Consider the following 8386-nt stretch of genomic DNA (forward strand, 5'->3'; position numbering starts at 1 on the left):
GAATATCTTGGAGAAAGTGAAAGACAGAATGCTTTTTGGAAGTAAGGATGATGAAACTTTATCTCATTTATTTTGGACATGTTGCCAGAAGGTTATTCCTTGAAAAAGGACATCATACTTGGAAAAGTAGAGCGAGGGTGAAGGAGAAGAAGACCCTCAACCAGGTGGATTGACACAGTGACTATGTGTTTGAGTGTGTCAGAGATTCCAAGTTTGGAACAGGAGAGAACAGGGTTCAGATCTTTTGTTCTAAGGTCACTGTGAACTGTACTCTACTGGACGGCCCCTAACAACAACAACTACAACTTCTACTCTAACATCCTGAACCCTCTGCTCCTTTTTGCCCTGGAGTTCCCACCTCCTCCTCTGCATCTCTTCCTCTCAAGGCCCTTTTTTTCATAGGTCACTTTTCTCTCCAAATATGTCTCCTCATCTGCCAAAATTACCAGTCCCTCCTGCATCCTTGATAGCAAATTATCTTCCTCCACCCTCGTTCCAGGTGACTAATGTCCAAAGAGCCTGATTTCTGCCTGCAAATATGAATCTAGCTTGACGTGCACGGATTACTCCCAGGACTACTACCTCCTCATTTAGGTGCTCGCTGCTCTCCCAGTGTTGTTTCCCCAAACTTTCAATCTTTCCCCACACTCTCAGGAAACATCCTTTGGATGCTGTATGGACGTGACTCCCATCGATCGCTCCTGTATCTCTGCCTCCTGAGACCAGGCTAGGCTGCCTTCTTCCTTTTCCAGATGCTGCCTGACAGATCCCAGGATCTCAGGCCATCCTCCTGCAACTCAGGTCCATCCACGGACAATGGTTTTTTTTTCTTTTTTCTCTGAAATTCTGTGAGCCTGAAGTTCTCTCCAATAATTCATTTTCACATGAATAAATCAACCTCTAGTTCATTCTCCAGTGGACTTTCAGATTATAAATTATTCAGGGAAAGATTGTCTTTCTCTTTCATGCCCTCTAGTCGATTTGAGATTTGGGGGATTAGCAGATCAATAGCCTATGGATTATACCATCTTCAATTTACAATAAACAAACAAACAAACAAAAAACCCCCAAAACCCCACAAAACCAACTCTGCTATAGAGTCAGTGAGATTCCAAAATTTATTTCGTTTCCAAGGTTATAAATCCTTATGGGAAGAAATGGCCCATTTTTCTCTCCTGAATTGACTGGAGGATTTGAGCCACTGACTTTTTGGTTGAAAATAATCCCACATGCTATGAGTAATGACACCAGAGATCACTGTTTTCAAGATCACCAAGAAACCATATAGATTTGATTCTAAGTGTCATTTCTGTATTTTCCAATCAACACATATTGAAAGTTCAAGTGCATACCACAAGGCAAATTATGTTTACACAGGAAAATTAGTGCAGTGAGCTTTGTTCTAAATCACAAATTAACACACTTAAATAAATATTAAATTTAATATTAATATTAAATTCTATTTCATGTTCAGATATACAGTGATATATTACTGCTACAATATGTTTTATGCAAAATGTACAGTTAAGATACAGAGCCAAAATAGGACTCTTAATATCCTAAAATTAAGGTTACTGAAGAGGTTCCCTGAAAAAAAAAGAGATGAAAATTATTAATCATCCATTTCCATTAGTCTTTGTAGAAATATTTTTAAGTGTGATTGTTAATGTGTGTGTTTGTGTGTATACACATAAATAGAAATACATATATATATACATGTGTATACAAAATATGCTTAAATACTCACATATTCATACTCATCTCTAAATGTTATATATGGGTTTATACATCTAATTATATAATAAAGCAGGCATTATTATTGGTTTGTTTTAAGTTATATATATACCTTGGTTCAATAGCAAAAACATAATGGACAAGGTTACTATTTAGGAAGGTATATGAAATAATAGTCACTTTTAAAAATGACTCATTAAACTGCTGGACAAAGAACGAACAGAGAAAAGCTTCAACTTTTCCTAATTATGGTTTATAATAAGCATTTATTATAAAAATCTCTTAAATTCTTGAAATACTGAAAAGGTCAAATATGAAATAAAAGGATAAAAATAATTTAAGTGTCAAGCATATAAATGTTCCAGCTGAAGACATAGAAATAGGGGGAATCAGAAATAATTACCATTAAATCTAAGCTCAGAATAGCTTTCATAAACTAGTTATGAGAAACTGACATCCACAGTGTGCTGGGGCCATTATTACATCTTTGTTCTTATAAGAATGGTACATTTTGACTAAGTAAAGCATTTCTTTTTTTATAAAAAATATTGCTTTGTGACATTTAAGTAACATGGTAAATTTGTAAAGCCGAAGAGAAGTTTAGGGAGCTCTAGTGCCCTAGTGCCCTGAGAAATCATCATGATTGATAGAGAAAGGATTGAAATTGTTAATGATTTTGTCTTGCTTGGATCCAGAATCAACACCTGTGGTATCAGCAGTCAGGAGATGAGAAGACGTACTGTTTGGGGCAAGTTTGAGCCAAGTCTGCTGTGAGGGATCTATCTCTCCAATATACTGAAGATCAATAAATGGTATCAGTTCAAAGAATAAGATGTACCTGATTCAGGTCATAGTCTTTTCAGTTACTCAGATTATTATGCATCTGAGAGCTGGAAAATGAATAATGAAAACAGAAAGATAATTTATGTCTTTGAAATCTAGTGTTGGAGAAGAGTACTGAATTTCCTAGATTGCCAAAGAATAAACAGGTATGTCTTGAAAAAGCCACAACCGGCAGACTTCTTGGAGGCAAGGACGACAAAAACTTCTCTCATACTTTGGACATGTTGTTAAAAGAGACTCTTTCCTGGGAAAGAATATCATACTTGAAGGGTCAGTGAAAGAGAGGAATACCCCCATTGAGATGGATTGATGCAGTGAGTGCAACAGTAGGTGCAAACGTACCAGAGATAGTGAGAATGGGATAAGAGCAGGATTCAAGTCTGTTGTTTATAGGGTCACGGTGAATCATGCTCACATCAACAACAAATAACAGTGATCTAGTAAACTGCATTGGTAAACCTGCAGCTTCAGCTATGATTTCATTCTGACTTAACAGCCCACAACAACAATAAGAAGAGGAGATCATCATAAAGAAACAATATTACATTTCATATGCGACATACATAAAACACACAAATACATGTGGTCTAATGGTGACCTTACCTCTAGACATTAAAGCTGAGTAATAGATGATAGAAAGATAGGTGATAGATGATAGATAGATAATAGATAGATAGATAGATGATAGATGATAAATAGGTAGATAGATGATAGATAGATGATAAATAGATAGATAGATAGATGATGATAGATAACAGATAGATGATAGATAGATGATGATGATAGATAGATAGATAATAGACAGACGGACAGACAGTAAGACTCTGTGGGAGAAAAATGGACAGTTACCTCTAGTGTAATTTACTGGCTCTTAAAATCTGCTGGAAGGTCAGATGGGAGTCAATTCCAAGTAGACAGTACATAAAAATACATCTACCTCTTCCAAACATATACACACACATAACTACTCCATACACAAACAAGCACTATTGTTGTAAGTTGTTGCTAATTGACCACAATTCATAGTGACCTTATGAACAATGGGTCTGAATATGGTCTTATCCTGTCCACCCTCCAACATGCAGGATTCCATTTTTACAGTCGCTGTGTCAGTTCATCACTTTGAGGAGCCTAGTGTCTTTTGTTGATTGTCTTTTGTATACTTTTCCCAGAATGATGTCTTTTTTCCAGGAATTATTAGCCCTTCCTGACAACATTCACAAGGTATTTAAGACATAGTTCACCCATCCTTACTGGTAAGAAGCATCCGGGTTGCAATTCTTACAACATAAGAATTTTCTTTGATTTGTCTTTTTGGCAATCCATGGCAAATTCAGTACTCTTCTCCAAAATCTAATTTAAAGATACAGATTCTTTTTTTCAGTATTCAGCTTTGTACTAAGTAACTCAAAATATTGTGACCTGGATCAAGTGTACCTTAATCTTTTAAAGTTAAATCTCTTTTAACAAATTGGAGAGGTCTTGACAGTAGAGTTTTACAATACAACAAGGTTGGGTGTTTGGGTTTTTGTTTGTTTGTTTGTTTGTTTTTTGATGACTGTGTGGGTTGTGAAAAAATATGGCTAAAATTAAAAAGGAAGAAAATTGCAGAACACTTAATTGTGCTCATGGAAAAAATAAATACACACACACACACACACACACACACACCTGATCAAATAAACAAAAAATATGCATAGATTAAAATCAGTAAGGGTGTATGTCAGAATTGTATCCTTTATCCACCTCTTTTTAAATATATATGCTGAGTAAGAAATTGGAAAATCTGAAGTGTACGAAGAAGAAAGTAGAATTAGGGTTGGAGGAAAACTCAGCAACAACCTTTATTACACAAGTGAGATGATCTTGCTTACGGAAATTAAGGAACACTCGAAACACTTAGTGAAGAGGATCAAAGAATACAGCCTTCAATATTGCTTACATCTCAATATAATAAAAATTTAAATTCTCCTCCAGGAAAAATAGGCAAAATCATGACAGATAAAAGTTTAAAGTTGTCAAGTATTTAAATTTATTTGCATCTACAGTAAATATCCCTGGTAATGTAAGTCTATATATCAAAATATATGTTTCATTGAGTCCATTTGTTGTCAAAGACCAAGTACGCAATTATAAGAACAAAGTGCACCTGATGCAAGATATATTTTAAATGGTTTCCTATGCATTTGAGAGTTGGACAATGAATAAAAAATAATGAAGAAAAATAAATACCTTTGAATTGTCATGTTGGAGAAGAGTATTGAGTGTCATATGGACTGCCAAAAGAATCACATCTATGTCGGAGGTAGTGCAACCAGAGCATTCTTTAGAGGCATGTATGTTGAAACTCTGTCTGAAACACTTCAGCATGTTGACAGACAGGGCTAGTAACCTAGAAATAGGCATCATCCTTAGAAACATAGAGTGTCAGTGAAAACGAGAAAGACTTCCAATAAGATGAATTGACACAGGGATCATAATAATGAGCTCAGGCATATCAGAGATTTTGATCACAGAGAATGAATGTGTAAGGTTCAGATCTGTTGTTCATAGGATCATTGTGTAGTCAACTTGATGGCACTTAAGAACAACACAGTTACTCTGAGTTAGAAGTGACTTGATAGTAAGTGTAGAATAGACAAAATTCTTAATTAATAAATGTTGTTGCGTTGTTGTTATATGACATCTAGTCACCTGCCACTCATAGCAACCCTATGTAGAACAGCTCTGAAGCCTGCCCTGTCTGTCCTGAGCCAGTCTCTCTGACTCATTGCCCTAGGTACTGTATCAATCCATCTCATCTGGGATCTTCCTCTCCTGTGCTGCCCCTCAACCATTCCAAACTTGATGTCCTCCAAGGATTAGTCTCTCATGGCCACATGCACAATATATATAAGATGGAGCTTCAAAATCCTAGTCTCCAAGGAGAAACTTGATTTGGCCCTTCCCAAGACAGACCTAAATGTTTTCTTGGTGGTCCATGGTATGTTCAGGAGTCTTTTTTAGCACTACAAATTGAAGAAATAAATTCTTCTTCTTTCATCATTAATTATTGTCCAGCTTTCTGATGTATATAGCAAGTAACTGCAAATTCTATGGCCTGGATCAGGGGCACCTTATTCTCTAAACTGACTTCACTGCTTCTCAGTTCTCTGAAGAGGTCCTTAATAGCAGATTTACCTGATGCAATTAATCTTTTGATTTCCTTACTGATGGTGCTAAGAGTGTTGATTGTGGAGCCAAGAAAACTGTAATTGTTAACAACATCAAACTCATCTTCATCTATCATGGTGCTGCCAAGTGCATGAGTAGGGATATGTAATTTTAGTTCTCAAAGATAGCTTGGATACTCAGGAAATCAGAATCAAACCAACAGAACAACATGACAATATTATCAAGTGTTTCAATCAGAACTAGTTACTTTCCTAGATTTCATTTGATCCATTTTAAATTTCTATGAACTAAATACCCTTCACATTACAATGTGGTTGCTAGATCTCAATATGATTAAATAATATGTCTGTGTCACAGAGTATGAAAGATAGGGTTCAAATCTACCAGCTGATCCATTGAAAACAGATGGGTTATTTCCTCTCTCTGAAAACCAGTTGGAGAGGGAGTTACGAATTAACTCCACAACACGCAAAACAAAAACATCACACACTATTAGAGTGAGTTCTGTGAGTAAAGTAAAACTAAGCAGAAATATCAGAATCATCTAATCCATACGTATTCTTTAGTTCTTTCAGTGTGTTTATAAGAGTATTATGTATAGTATGTTTTTATGGTAAGAGAGAATATATTTCAAATGGAAGTAGTCATCTTCAGACACTCCAAAGTTTAACTGTATCCTCTATAATACTAAATTGAAAAAAATTACCTACAAAAAATTAGTAATAGAAACAATATTGTTGTAGGTGTGGTCCAACTGACTACTACTCATAATGGCTCTATAAACAACATATTGAAACTTTGAGCTATCTTGTGCCTGTCACACAATCAATATTCATTATACTCATAACCACCGTTGCAGTCACTGGGTCAATCTATCTCAGTCAGAGTCATTTTTCATTTTGCTTACCTCATACTTTCCCCAGTGTGATGTCTTCTTTCCAAGGACTTGTGCCTCACCATACATGCCACTAAAGAACACCCTGGTTTTGCCTCTATCAAGACAAATATATTTGTTCTTTGGTAGTCTATCGTATATTCAATATATTTTGTCACCACAGCAGTTCAAAGACATCAATCATTCTTCTTTCGTATTTCTTCTTCATTGTCCAAATTTCTTATATATAGGAACAGAAAATATCTTTACTAGTCTTCAAACTGATATCTTTACCCTTTAAAGAAAACAATAGCGACTATAAAATCTGATATTATAGCTCTAAAAGATTGTTTCTACATCAAAGGGGGGGGAAGTGCATGTGGTGTCAATTGTATTCATTTCAGTCTTAAATATGCCTGGCTTTTGAAGTAGACTATTATATAAAATGAATTCCTAAAGAAATACATTAGAATTGAAAAGTTCTTTCCTATTAAAATATATGTCATACTTTACTTTGCAGTTTTAGCTCAAAATATAAAAAGAAAAAATACTCAACACAGTATTTTATCAATTTCATAGTTGTTGCATTGGACCATTTTTTCTTTTTACATGTGAACATCGAGACTCTAGGAAGTTCTCCATAATCGCATCGATTATTGTTTTCAGATCTGTGATATAAACCTACTTCCTAATGGCTCTGTAGTTAAACTCTTTCCACATCATTTCAATATCTTCCTGTGACATAGCTAAGACTGATTATCTTTTATTTACTTCTAGTCTGTTTACTTTTGTATTTCAGCTGGATGTGTTTTCCTAAGTATCTGTATGGCTTATTTTCAGTCTTCACTAGACATGACTTCCTCTTTCTGTTTTCAACTGCAAATTTATCTTCCAAATTCATGTAGAATCATGAATTCTCCTGGTTGGGCACTTCATGGTTGTTCTGGTGTTTTTTTGTTTGTTTTATTTTCTGTGAATGCTATTTCAAAAAGTGTGTATATTTTTGAGGGTTGCCAATATTATCAAACCTAGCAGTGATGAATGTTATTTACGACTTTGAGAAAGTTATTTAGAATTGGAAGAATTGAACTCCAAATCAGGTTTCCCCTTACAAACTGATTAGTTATTATTTATTAGTTTTTCTTTTGTTTCTTTTAAAGTTGGTTAAGTTTTTCAAAGCAGTTTAAACCATAAGGATGTAGTTTATTTCTCTTGTCTTCCTTCATTGCAATCCATTAATTCTATACAAAATATTATTAATAAAAATTTTTTGGTATCAGCAAAGAAATTACATGAAAGGACTATACATATTTAATATAGATTTTACATACGTTGGTAAGAATCAATCAAAGAGCAAAGGATTTTTTACTGAAATATTTACAAGCCCTTGTATACATAAAAACACATCATAACTAAGAAATATCTAATTATACTTTATTAAAATTACAACCAAGGATAGGATGAGATATAAAGCATGCTTTAATGCACATTGTTTATTCCCACCTCATTCGATCTGAGCTGGTAGACTCTATCCATTATTACCACTTAGAGTAAAGGAGTTTAGAAACAAATATGCAAACCAAAAGCAACCCAGTGGTGGGGAGGCAGGTGACATTCCCTTCAGATGGTAACTGGAACTGTTTTATGGTGAAGACAGTCTATTCTTCAGGAATAGTAAAATGATTCTAACCTAATATTAGGCAATGTTTAAACTTGAAAGGAAGACAATTTTGGTTCACAAGTTTACCTGCTTCTCTTTCT

The sequence above is a fragment of the Elephantulus edwardii genome, unplaced genomic scaffold (genome assembly GCF_000299155.1).
Source record: "Elephantulus edwardii isolate Elephantulus edwardi_28Jun2011 unplaced genomic scaffold, EleEdw1.0 scaffold00159, whole genome shotgun sequence".
Classification (NCBI taxonomy): domain Eukaryota; kingdom Metazoa; phylum Chordata; class Mammalia; order Macroscelidea; family Macroscelididae; genus Elephantulus; species Elephantulus edwardii.